Raw genomic sequence first — 13,994 nt, 5'->3', positions numbered from 1 at the left:
TTCCAGCAACCACTCTTAACCGCTAGGCTACCTATAATATATTTTTTCCCCCGTAAAAACATCCTTTCTGAATTTAAAACTAATCCAAGAAGTAATCTAGTTTTTCAAAAGTATCTGTAATCTCATGACAATACTTCTGATTAGTTCGGGGGGTTTTGTCATCAGATTACATTTAATGTAATCAGTTACTCCCCAACCTTGTGTGTGTGTGTGTGTGTGTGTGTGTAAGAGAGCTGATTTAATATGCCCCATCAGGGAAGTTGTTATCTTGATTACCTCTCCTTCCTACCGCAGTTGCCCACATTGTATTTCAGAGCTCCGATAAGGAATGACATCACTGGCAGACACTCACACAGACTGTCTCACTCACTCACTCACTCTCTCACTCACACACACAAGCACACACTCTTCAGGACACAATTGCACATTGGGAAAATCAGCTTTTCATATAATAACAAATTATAAGGGATGTGTGATCAGGATCGAATGAGATAAGCAGAGCAATGAGATAAGCAGAGTCTCTCTGTGTGTGTGTGTGTGTGTGTGTGTGTGTGTGTGTGTGTGTGTGTGTGTGTGTGTGTGTGTGTGTGTGTGTGGGGTGGTGGGTGGGTGTGTGACTGAGTATATATTTTCTCTTAAATGTATCACTTCCAGTTGCCAGCAGCAGTTGAACTCATTGATACGGGAAAATGCTCACACCCACACTCTCCCTATCGCCCACACACTACTATTGAGACCAATTTACGGACTCCCCAGAGGTGTGAATTATGCAATATCACTCAGTATGGAAACTGAAACAGAGTATTACACATGAGTAAATGATTCAGTTAGTTTCCTCCAACAATCCAGTAAATTGCTACAGGGTATCGATTTAGTTCTGTCCCCACTTTCCCCCTTTCACTCAACCCCTCTCACGTCACATTTTCATTATATTTTAGATGCTGACATTTTTACATATTTTCACTGTTTAATCAGACTTTTCATCCTACATTCAATTGGATGGTTTAAATTATGTTGAAATCAATGTTGATTGCAAAATGTTATGTTTGAATCAACGTCATTGTTTCAACGTCATGCCATCAACCTAAATAAAGAGATAACTGAAAGACAATATCCAAATGTAAATGTTATTATATTAATATCATGAATTTGGCATTCTATTTATAGGGCTAAGTTGCCATATGATGTTTTGTGATTTACATTTGGGGGGGGGGAGGGTGGGGGGTTGGGGGGAACTAAGCTAACTTATGGAAATGTTTTAAGATGGTTATACCATGGATCATTTAGCTATTTGATTTGGAATTTTAGGACTCCTTTAGGTATCCCCAAAATATATTTTAAAATATATATATACACTACCGTTCAAAAGTTTGGGGTCACTTAGAAATTAAGATTAAGATGGGCAGTCTGAGATATGGCTTTTTCTTTGCAACTCTGCCTAGAAGGTCAGCATCCCGGAGTCGCCTCTTCACTGTTGACATTGAGACTGGTGTTTTGTGGGTACTATTTAATGAAGCTGCCAGTTACAATAGCCATTTACAACATTAACAATGTCTACACTGTATTTCTGATCAATTTGATGTTATTTTAATGGACAAAAAACGTTTTTTTCTCGAAAACAAGGACATTTCTAAGTGACCCCAAACTTTTGAAAGGTAGTGTATATCTTTGCCAGCTATATTTTAAAGACTTTACTGACTTTTGAACACTTGTCAAACTACTTAATTCCACTGCCTATTTATTGATTAATTGGTGACTGAAAATGTTAGCAAGAAAAATACCCCTCCCAATGTCAGTGCAAATAGACTATTAGACTATAATAATATGCCATTTAGCAGACGCTTTTATCCAAAGCGACTTACAGTCGTGCGTGCATACATTTTTGTGTATGGGTGGTCCCGGGGATCGAACCCACTACCTTGGCGTTACAAGCGCCGTGCTCTACCAGCTGAGCTACAGAGGACCACTATCATGTGGAGATTGCAGAATCTCCACATGAGACCTGGACGCAGTCTGAGAACAATGTGAGGGAAATGATCTCAGAGAAACTGAAGATGGACCACATGAAGATTGAGGTGGAGTGCGCCAACAGGACTGGAAAACCCACCACCGGCCACTTGACAGGCCCAGGCCAATAGTGGTCAAGTTCCAGAGATTCAAGGACAAGGTAGCTGTTCTGGAAAGAGCCAAGAACTTGAGAGGAACGTATATCTTCCTCAACGAGGACTATCCTGAAACTGTGAGCCAGAAGAGGAAATAACTTATCCCAGCCATGAAAGCTGCCAGAGCGTGTGGGGACATTGCTTACATGCGCTATGACAGGCTCCTTGTCAACCCTCCCTCCCAAAAGCCTGGAAGGGATGAGAGAGCCAAGCCTATGGGTTCGTAGCTTCAACCCCGCAGCACACACACTTACACACACCAACTGATTAATGGACTGCTGAATGTACAGTACCAGTCAAAAGTTTGGACACACCTACTCAAGGGTTTTTCTTTATTTTAACTATTTTCTACATTGTAGAATAATAGTGAAGACATCACAACTATGAAATAACACATATGGAATCATGTAGTAACCAAAACAGTGTTAAACAAAACAAAATATATTTTACATTTGAGATTCTTCAAATAGCCACCCTTTGCCTTGATGACAGCATTGCACACTCTTGGCATTCTCTCAATCAGCTTCACCTGGAATGCTTTTCCAACAGTCTTGAAAGAGTTTTCACAAATGCTTAGCTCTTGTTGGCTGCTTTTCCTTCACTCTGCGGTCCAACTCATCCAAATCCATCTCAATTGGGTTGAGGCCGGGTGATTGTGGAGGCCAGGTCATCTGTAGCAGCACTCCATCCCTCTCCTTCTTGGTCAAATAGCCCTTACACAGCCTGGAGGTGTGTTGTATCATTGTCCTGTTGAAAAACAAATGATAGTCCCACTAAGCGCAAACCAGATGGGATGGCTTTTCTCTGCAGAATGCTGTGGTAGCCATGCTGGTTAAGTGTGCCTTGAATTCTAAATAAATGTCCTTTCTCTTGCTATTTTGAGCTGTTCTTGCCATAATATGTTATTTTACCAAATAGGGCTATCTTCTGTATACCACCCCTACCTTGTCACAACATAACTGAAAGGCACAAACGCATTAAGAAGGAAAGAAAATCCACAAATTAACTTTTAACAAGGCACACCAATTAATTTAAATGCATTCCAGGTGACTACCTCATGAAGCTGGTTGAGAGAATGCCAAGAGTGTGCAAAGCTTGGCTACTTTGAAGAATCTGAAATATAAATGTATTTAGGTTTTTTAAACACTTTTTTGGTAATACATGATTCCATATGTGTTATTTAATAGTTTTGATGTCTACACTATTATTCTACAATGTAGAAAATAGTCAAAATAAAGAAAAACCCTGGAATGAGTAGTTGTGTCCAAACTTTTGACTGGTACTGTACATACATACATATTGTATGCTACAGTAGAAACGTCAACACGATATACAGAAAATAAGGCACTTACTTTGATAGGAATGCACACATGTCCAAAGTTATTATTTGTAAGGAAAACAACAATGAAGGCAATGCAAGCGCCACCCAGAAAATGTGCCAGTTCGTGCAAGACTGCGCAAATGTCGGCATACTTGATCTGCGGAAACACTGGGGAGTTGCTTGGGCTTTCCTCGAAGAGAGAAGTTTGTCCGGCTCAGTAAAGCCTCAAACATAAATTGTCCACAACACTGAAACGGGCTACTTGACAAGTGTAAACCTAGCCTATAGATAATTATAAGGCAGCACGTGTTAACTGTCCTGAGTGCATCACTTCTTGTTTTTATAAGAAACATTAATGTGTTGGAAATTCCAAATTGTTTGCATAGTCAACTTACACAAAGCACTGACACACACACCTACCCCACCAGACATGCCACCAGGGATCTTTTCACAGTCCCCAGGTCAAGAACAAATTCAAGGAAACGTACAGTATTATACAAAGCCATGAGTGCATGGAATGCCCATCTTATATAGCGCAAGTGAACAGCAAACCTGGTTTAAAAAAACAAATAAAGCAAAACCTCACAGCACAACGCCTCTCTCCCATGTGACCTACTTGTGTGTATGTACTGACATGTATGTGTAACTGATAGATGCACACACACGCTACATGTTAATGTTTTTAAATGTATGTAAATTGTAAAGTATTTTGTCTGTAATGTCTTTTTTGTTATATGTCGGACCCCATAAGACTAGCTGTCGCCATTGGCGTCGGCTAATGGGGATCCTAATAAATCAAATCAAATACTGTGGTTCTTCAGTGGTACCTTCCCTTTGATTACAGCCAGAGTCTCCTTATAAACCGCTATGAACACAAGAACTGAATTATATTCACTTGTCCCTGACTGCGTTTAGACAGGCAGCCCAATTCTGATTTTTTTTCCACAAATTGGTATTTTGGTCAATCACATCAGATCTTTTCACATCAGCTCTTTTTCAGAGCTGATCTGATTGGTCAAAAGACCACAAAGATCAGACTTGGGCTGCCTATCTAAACGCAGCCTATTTTTCCTAGTGTTCAGTCTTGTCTGGGATATATATTTTAGTTGGCACACCTGTGTGATGTCCTTTATACATGAATACAAATGTATTCACCCTGGATATGAGACTTTAGAACTTTTTGAATCATATGTGTTGTCTTGATGGAAAAAAGTCTGCATGTTGTCAGATGTTTAAGTTACCATAGTAGTTAGTAAAAATGAGAACAGGCTAAGAAACAGTTATTGTTTTGTAACCTATAAAAAAATGCAACTTTATTGCATTTGGTGGTCATCCCCCAAATTTGACCATTTAAAGCCTTGATAATTGCATCCTTCCTCAGGGACCTGTCAATAGCTGACAACATGGTGACAGGTTTTTTGATGTGCTGCTCTAGAGTTCCATGGCCCAGCAGACTCACCTGGGAATATGGGGATGGAGATGTTAGTTTTGATAAAAGTCTGGGAGACTTTTAGTGGGAGGAGAGCGCATGAGTTTGAGTGAGTACAGTAAATCCAAATCAACCAGTGGCTGTGGATAATATGCTATACTGTATGTCATCATACAGACAGACAACCATAGTGAAGGAGGTTTACATATTGCATAAAGTATATTAAAACCAGCGGAGGTTACTTTTCTGTGCTCTAGAGAGATCGCAGGTAGTTGGTCTGAGGCTCTGTAGGTCCTTGGAATATTGTCTCCAGCACCTACAGAGAGATGGATAGAGGTACTGAATGCTCTTAAAAGAGACAGAGTAAGAGAGATAAGATTTACATTGTTGATTATTGAGGACTATAAGGGTGCCTTCCTATCAGACAAATGGATGCATAAAAGACGCAGCAACTCAATGAAGGGGGGTCTAGGCTTGTGTTGTGCTGTCCGTCATTAAAGTTGCATATCCATCAACCAATTAAACACTTTAAAAATTATTTTCCCCCACCAAACAGCTGCGTTGGACATGCGTTTCATGCATTTTGGTTTGAAGGTAGCCTTACTCTGTGGTTCAAGTTGTATCTTCATGTCTGTAACTTCCCTCTCACTCCCTCTGACCCCTAAACCCTCACCTCCCATTGGCCCAGGGCATCTGGCAAAACCCTCTAATCAGTCTCTCTGACAGGTAGTAATACAAATATGCATGACTTACTGACACGGAGTGTTCCATGTTCCTGCTGGTAGCAGGCCTCAACCTGGATGCAGGGAAATGTCCGATTGTATCCATCTCCACCAGGCTCCTGGAAATCATATGACAAACCTGCATAGATTATTTTTTTTTTATGGTAACTGTATTTAGTCAATTAAAGTCATGACAGCCATAAGTTCTTTACACAGGAGTCTGCAGGTTTCTGTTCCAGCACTTCAATAACACCTCATTCAACTAATTGTGTTCTAAATTGAACAAAAACTTGCACACAGTTCAGTCCCCTGGGACATAAATCACCCATGTCTGTATTATTGAATGAGCTCTCCAAGTTTAGCTGCAATTCTGCATGATAGAGAATAACATGTGGATTTATTTCTATCTAACCTTGTGAATAAACTTCAAGAACAAGATGATTTTCCTGTTGTCTGGGAGGTCCCCAAGTTCTTTAAATCTGTCTGGGTGTTAGGGATGTGCTTCAACCTGAGGAAAAGAGCAGAAAGGGGGAAGAAATTAGTGCTGTTCAAGTTGCTGAGAACCACAACTACCTTTAATGTGCCGTCATTTTGTAAACAGTTTTACATATTCATAAGCTTGATCAAGTTGTCACCAGTTTACTTTTAGCTACCTCATGTATTTGCAGTGAAATTGAGAGGGGCATTTTCTTGCCAACTTTTTCAGTCACCAATTAATCAATAAACAGGCAGTGGAATTAAGTAGTTTGTCAGTAACAAGTCTTTAAAATATAGCTAGCTGATGGTGGGAGTTAGCTAGCTAGCTTTTCCCCAGCAGTTTCAATTTAGCTTGCTATCTAGCTATCATTTATAATCAACTTTATCAATCAGATGGTTAACTAGCAAATATATTTGTTTTCCCTCGCATCTAAAGCTGACTGATAAACCTAGCCATTTGATAGTAAAGCTAGGATGAATGTCAGAGGCCAGCTAGCTAACGCAATAGCGGCTGTCAATGCAATGGCTGGTCTGGAGTTTGTTTGAAATGTACCATTATATTTCACGATAAGCAAACTACTGTCATGCCTTTTCACCAAAAAAATCAATGAACACTCATAAGCTGCAGAAAAGAGACGATTACTTTCAAGTAGATCGTTTTGGTTTAATTTACCTCATCCTCTCTTGCTCATGTGGATAGCTACTTCTTGAGATTTGATTGATGGAACAATCCAGCCAATGGTTAGGCGTAAAACGTCCTGCCCCCAGAGGGCAAATCACATTTTACCATGTGAATCTCTATGTACAAACTTACAAAACGTTTTACAAGCTTAAGAATCTCTTGGTAATGTGACAACAGTGACAGAACTCAGAGCCTGCGCAGATTCTAAATCTGCAAGTGTATTTTTCATTCACAGCAGAATATTCATAATCGTAAATGGACTAGTAATAATTCTGAAAATAAATTACAATTGCAAATCTTATTTATTTAAATGTCAAGTTACAAATTTGCGACAATTGTTAAATCTTTCACACATCATGATACAAGCTTGCAAAATGTAATTACACATTTGCGAATCGTACTTGCAATCATGAATCTAAATGCGCGGCCACGAAATTCAAAATACCAACTCACATAGTTCTGTCATCATTATAACCCCCTATTATGCCTTCTCCCTTCAGTTATCCGCCTTTAGCTTTACCCACGACTACCTCATGTGAACTACAATCCCGATGCTGTGTTTGAATGTTTAGAAAGGTCAATAATCATCGCTTGCGATACGGCTTTTGAAACAGATGGCCCTTATCTTTCATCAGTGAAAAATAATAGTTCAAATAAAAAATAATAACACTTACTGTAGCAGTTTTGTACAGATCCATACAATTATGGGTGCCTCCATCTGACGAAACTACACTTCCCGAGTTACGCTTACCCACAGGTGTTCGGAGCACGCTAGATAGCTAATTAGCACAGGTGGTTGCCTCGTCTTCCGTGAACAAGCGCTGTAACATGGAGATATGGCCGTGTGGGAACACTAACCCTAAACCTATCAAGGTGTGTATCATTTATTTTATTATTATTATTATTATTTTATTATTATTATTTCTCGCTGATATGAAAGATAAGGTCCAAAACCGTACCGCAAGCGACACTTGTTAATGTTCAAATTGAGCATCTGGGCTTTCAACAAAACTCCCTGGTGGAATAAAGGAATTGCTTGTCAAGCATAGCCTAGTGAATGTGGAAAATATGTGTTGTGAGTAATATTATTTGTATTTTATTTATTTTATTGTATTTCCATTGTGAATTAACCTCTACGGGATCGGTGTCCCGTGCATGTTTTTTTGTTTGCATTATCTTTTACCATATCTGTTGTAAGTAACAGCCAACTTTCCAGGACATAGACATGTCTTATATGGGCAGAAAGCTTAGGTTCTTGTTAATCTAACTGCACTGTCCAATTTACAGTAGCTATTACAGTGAAAAAAGACCATGCTATTGTTTGAGGAGAGTGCACAACAACAAAAAACGTATCACTGGTTTGAAACATTCACCTCTGAAGGTAAATAATGTACTTACATTCAGTAATCTTGCTCTGATTTGTCATCCTAAGGGTCCCAGAGATAAAATGTAGCATGGTTTGTTGTTTTATATTCAAATGTAGGAACTGGGTTCTACAGTTTGAACCCCTGCTGTCTCTGGCTCCACACCCACCCCGCCCGGCCATCTAGATGTGTGAAAGTTAGTGTGTAAGCTAATGATCCATCATGTATGACATTCCTGGGAGTGTGTAAACTTACATTTTGTATTACCATATAATTTATGTGTGTTCTCTATAGTTATGTACTTGAAAATGTATCAATTGACCAATTCAGCACATTTGGACAGACTTGATACAAAATAGTCCAGTATTGCAATGCTTCACTGGATCAATCTGAAACTTTGCACACACACTGCTGCCATCTAATCTAAATTGAGCCTAAACTGCAATATTAAATGTGGCCTTTCTCTTGCATTTCAAAGATGATAAAAAAACAAAGAAAATGCATGTTTTTTTGGTTGCATTATCTTTTACCAGATCGAATGTGTTATATTCTCCTACATTAATTTCACATTTCCACAAACTTCAAAGTGTTTCCTTTCAAATGGTATCAAGAATATGCATATCCTTGCTTCAGGTTCTGAGCTACAGGGAGTTAGATTTGGGTATGTCATTTTAGGCGAAAAATGAAACAAAGGGTCCAATCCTTAAGAGGTTAAAGCATCTTGACAGGCTATCTCATATCATTTGACCACATCAGTGCATTTGTTAGGATAATGATCCATATAAAGTACAGTAATTTGTTCAATTAGAGGTATGTGTGAAAGTGAAACCATTTTTGTAATATTATAAAAGACTGTGATTATGGGAAATTGAATGAGAGATGGCTAATCATTTACATTTACATTGAAGTCAATTAGCAGACGTTCTTATCCAGAGCAACTTACAAATTGGTGCATTCAACTTAGGATAGCCAGTGGGACAACCACCACTGGGGGAGGGGGGGTGTAGAAGGATTACTGTTATACTATTCCAGGTATTCCTTAAAGAGGTAGGGTTTCAAGTGTCTCCGGAAGGTGGTCAGTGACTCCGCTGTCCTGGCGTCGTGGGGGAGCTTGTTCCACCATTGGGGTGCCAGTGCAGCGAATAGCTTTGACTGGGCTGAGCGGGAACTGTGCTTCCGTAGAGGTAGGGGGGCTAGCAGGCCAGAGGTGGATGAACGTAGTGCCCTCGTTTGGGTGTAGGGTCTGATCAGAGCCTGAAGGTAAGGAGGTGCCGTTCCCCTCACAGCTCCATAGGAAAGCACCATGGTTTTGTAGTAGATGCGAGCTTCAACTGGAAGCCAGCGGAGTGTGAGGAGGAGTGGGGTGACATGAGAGAACTTGGGAAGGTTGAACACCAGACGGGCTGCAGCGTTCTGGATAAGTTGTAGGGGTTTAATGGCACAGGAAGGTAGCCCAGCCAACAGCGAGTTGCAGTAATCCAGACGGGAGATGACAAGTGCCTGGATTAGGACCTGTGCCGCTTTCTGTGTAAGGTAGGGTCGTACTCTGCAAATGTTGTAGAGCATGATCCTGCAGGATCGGGTCACCGCACTGATGTTAGCGGAGAACGACAGGGTGTTGTCCAGGGTCACGCCAAGGTTCTTTGCACTCTGGGAGGAGGACTCAATGGAGTTGTCAACTGTGATGGCGAGATCATGGAGCGGGCAGTCCTTTAAAAATTAATTGTGTGTCATCTGCGTAGCAATGATAGGAGAGACCATGTGAGGATATGACAGAGCCAAGTGACTTGGTGTATAGAGAGAATAGTAGAGGGCCTAGAACTGAGCCCTGGGGGACACCAGTGGTGAGAGCACGTGGTGCGGAGACAGATTCTCGCCACGCCACCTGGTAGGAGCGACCTGTCAGGTAGGACGCAATCCAAGAGTGAGCAGCGCCGGAGATGCCCAACTCAGAGAGGGTGGAGAGGAGGATCTGATGGTTCACAGTATCAAAGGCAGCAGATAGGTCTAGAAGGATAAGAGCAGAGGAGAGAGAGTTAGCTTTAACAGTGCGGAGAGACTCCGTGACACAGAGAAGAGCAGTCAAAGTTGAATGACCAGTCTTGAAACCTGACTGATTTGGATCAAGGTCATTCTGAGAGAGATAGCAGGAGAGTTGGCTAGAGACGGCACGCTCAATAGTTTTGGAGAGAAAAGAAAGAAGGGATACTGTTCTGTAGTTGTTGACATCGGAGGGATCGAGTGTAGGTTTTTTGAGGAGTGGTGCAACTCTCCCTCTCTTGAAGATGGAAGGGACATAGCCAGCGGTCAAGGATGAGTTGATGAGCGAGGTGAGGTAAGGGAGAAGGTCTCCAGAAATGGTCTGGAGAAGAGAGGAGGGGATAGGGTCAAGCGGGCAGGTTGTTGGGCGGCCGGCTGTCACAAGTCGCAAGATTTCATCTGGAGAGAGAGGGGAGAAAGAAGTCAAAGCATAGGGAAGGGCAGTGTGAGCAGGACCAGCGGTGTCATTTGACTTAATAAATGAGGATCGGATGTCGTCAACCTTCTTTTCAAAATGGTTGACGAAGTCATCCACAGAGAGGGAGGAGGGAGGGGGAGGAGAAGGAGGATTCAGCAGGGAGGAGAAGGTGGCAAAGAGGCTTGACATTTAGAGTGGTAGAAAGTGGCTTTAGCAGCAGAAACGGAGGAAGAGACTGTAGAGAGGAGGGAGTGGAAAGATGACAAGTCCGCAGGGAGTTTTCTTCCATTTCCGCTCAGCTGCCCGGAGCCCTGTTCTGTGAGCTCGCAATGAATCGTCAAGCCACGGAGCAGGAGGGGAGGACCGAGCCGGCCGGGAGGATAGGGGACATAGAGAGTCAAAAGATTCAGAGAGGGAGGAGAGGAGGGTTGAGGAGGCAGAATCAGGAGATTGGAGGGAGAAGGATTTAGCAGAGGGAAGAGATGATAGGATGGAAGAGGAGAGAGTAGCGGGAGAGAGAGAGCAAAGGTTGCAACGAAAAAACAAAGAAACCTCGCAAGCACATAACTTCCATCCACCACACAACCCCTGAAACCGCTACAATTGACATACAGTATATTCATATTTTATTTCCAGCATTAACTATTTTCATCACTTGTGGTAATGACAGATTGGTATCTCAATGCATTCTTAATCTAAATTACTATACATTTTGCAGTGTGCAGACCCAAATAAACAATTTTGGATAAGCCTAAATCAATTACGGGCACGGTTGACCACCCCCCTCCCTCCCGGCACTCATCCTTCTGGCGTTTCGTCATGTTCTTCTTCAGATAGTGTTTCAGTTCGTCCTCCCAATGACACATGTTCAAAGTGGATGGCCCTTGATAATGTCTCTCACCTGAGCCACCACTGTCCTTTACAGTCCATTATGTCTTTGTCCATTTTCCTACCAGTACATCAGCAGCATGAGAGAAGTTTTGGACAGGATCTCTCTCCATGCTCACTCCATGTGGACTCATGTCGTACTCCTGACAGAAAAGGCATGAGAGAAAAGGCAGTTGATAGCTTCGACTGGATGCAGTGTACAGGTTGCTGGCTCGGACTCAGGTCTCACAGTAGAAGTGGTGAAGGACCACCCTGAACGCCATTATTGCCATTATTTCAGCCGGTTAGAAGGGGTGAGGTTCACAATGTTCTTGGCCGAATTATCTTCCATGCATCTAGATACCATCTGTGGTCATTATTCTTAATACAGATTTCTAAAACAAATGTCATAGAGCATAACACACATTTGAAAACTTTTTTGTTTTCTTCTCCAAGTTGGCTTATACTCTCCTATCATCTTGGCGATCTCACTGCAGAGTTACAGCGTCAGGGAGTTAGAGAGCTAATCCTTAAGGAGAAATCCCAACCATCCAGCAGGCCCAATCTGATGAGATTTGTTATGGAAGCAAGACAAAAACAAAGAAAACAAAACAACAACAACAATACGAATAAATCACTCGAGGTGGGGAAAACTTAAATCCATTTGGAGTAACTGTCAATCATTACCAACATATATTTCTTATTTAATAGGCAGGCATGTGTCGTGACATGACTTACTTTAATGTATGACTGTTATTTATCGAATCACCTAACTATGTTTAATTGTCACTCAATTAAATTAATCATGTAACAATTAACTCATTAGGAATTTGGGGCACCACGGAAGAAGTTGTTTAACGAGTTACCATAAACTCTTAGAAGATATATGTTATATATCGATAACAGTCACTTACTAAATAATTACCTCTTATCAGTCTCATTCTGAACGTCGCATAGTTGAGTTGATGATTTAGGACTCTGGTTTGCCCACCAGAGATCCCAATGTCCTTGGTAGGGTTTCTGGTTGTAGTTGTGGTTAGATGGATACTTCAGATGTACCAGCGGTTGTCCTTCCCAACTCGTGTCTTTAGTGAAAATTCTCTAGACGACTATACATGCCAGCTGCAGACTGAAATGATAAGGTCTAGTGCATTGTCTTCTTCTTCACCTCGTGTAGAGGTTGAGAGTTTCAGAGTTTCTCCATTTCAAACGTGTGGACTAGCGTCTCACCTTTTCTGGTCTTTCTGGTCTAACCATTTTGTAACGTGTAGCTTCAGCTTCACGCTTCTTGGTCTTGTAGAAATTCAACCATTTGCAACGTCCAGCTTATACCGTAGTATGCTTGGTCTTCCTTTGGTAATGGAGTTGTAGTTTTAAACCATTTTGTAACGTTTAGCTCACACTTCAAGTCTTCACATTCTTTTAAGTAGGAATATTGTTTCATTATCCACTTTTGGATGTTGGAGTCTTGGAGGGAAGACTTCCTTTGTTAAAAAAGGGGTCCTTTCTCCCAATACTTCATGGCAAGGAAGAGAAAGTCTGCACGGTATTTACGACCGGTCATAAAACTGGCCCCCAGGAAAGCGGCAGGTAGCTTAGTGGTTAAGAGCGTTGTGCCAGTAACCGAAAGGTCGCTGGTTCTAATTCCCGAGCCGACTAGGTGAAAAATCTGTCGATGTGACCTTGAGCAAGGCACTTAATCCTAATTGCTCCTGTAAGTCACTCTGGATAAGAGTGTCTGCTAAATGACTAAAATGTAAATGTAAAATGAAAGGGGGTGTTCTAACCTTTGCCTAGCCGGCATGTTTGATCCTCAACCCATGAGAGCAAGTCATGACACATGAACAAAATCTATTTGCTTATTTACCAAAGGGCCAGGGCCCCAGGGGACTGGTAATTTCCCCTTTGGACACATGACTCACATCGTGATTCATGCGTGCAAAAAAACAACAACAACACTGCCTGTTAAATCAAAAATAAACAAATGACGATAACAAATCAAATTAGAATTACAATTCTTGATAACTCCATAAGGAAATAATTGTATCCCATAAGGTAATGGTAAAATAGACTAGAGACAGGTGTCCCTAATTCAGGGGCAGCGTTCTCTCTCTGTTCTTCTTGTGGTCCGAATCACACATAGGACTATTGATAAATTACAAACTTCTCTCTAATTGTTAGTGTTTACATAGCCCATTTAAATCTCACCCAATGTCTCCAGTCTTTCTAGTGAGGGTGATCAGGCTTCACCAGGAAGTCAGAACAGAGGTCGGGGGTCAGTCAGCCCTATTAATTGTTTGTTTTCCTGTACCTTAGACATTATTTAAAGATATTACAAACATTTCAAACATTTTGTTTATCAGGTTTACATTGGGTTTTTCAGTAAATTTCTTCTAATCAAGAGAATTTACGTGTGCACCCAAAACTCTGACAATAGAAACGTTCATTTGTGTACAGCATCCTTTCTAACCCGTGAAAAACCCACTAAAACCAAATAAAAAGACCCCACACC

This window comes from Coregonus clupeaformis, chromosome 33 (genome assembly GCF_020615455.1).
Source record: "Coregonus clupeaformis isolate EN_2021a chromosome 33, ASM2061545v1, whole genome shotgun sequence".
Classification (NCBI taxonomy): domain Eukaryota; kingdom Metazoa; phylum Chordata; class Actinopteri; order Salmoniformes; family Salmonidae; genus Coregonus; species Coregonus clupeaformis.
The sequence above is the reverse complement of the archived record's forward strand: the minus strand, read 5'-3'. Positions refer to the sequence as shown.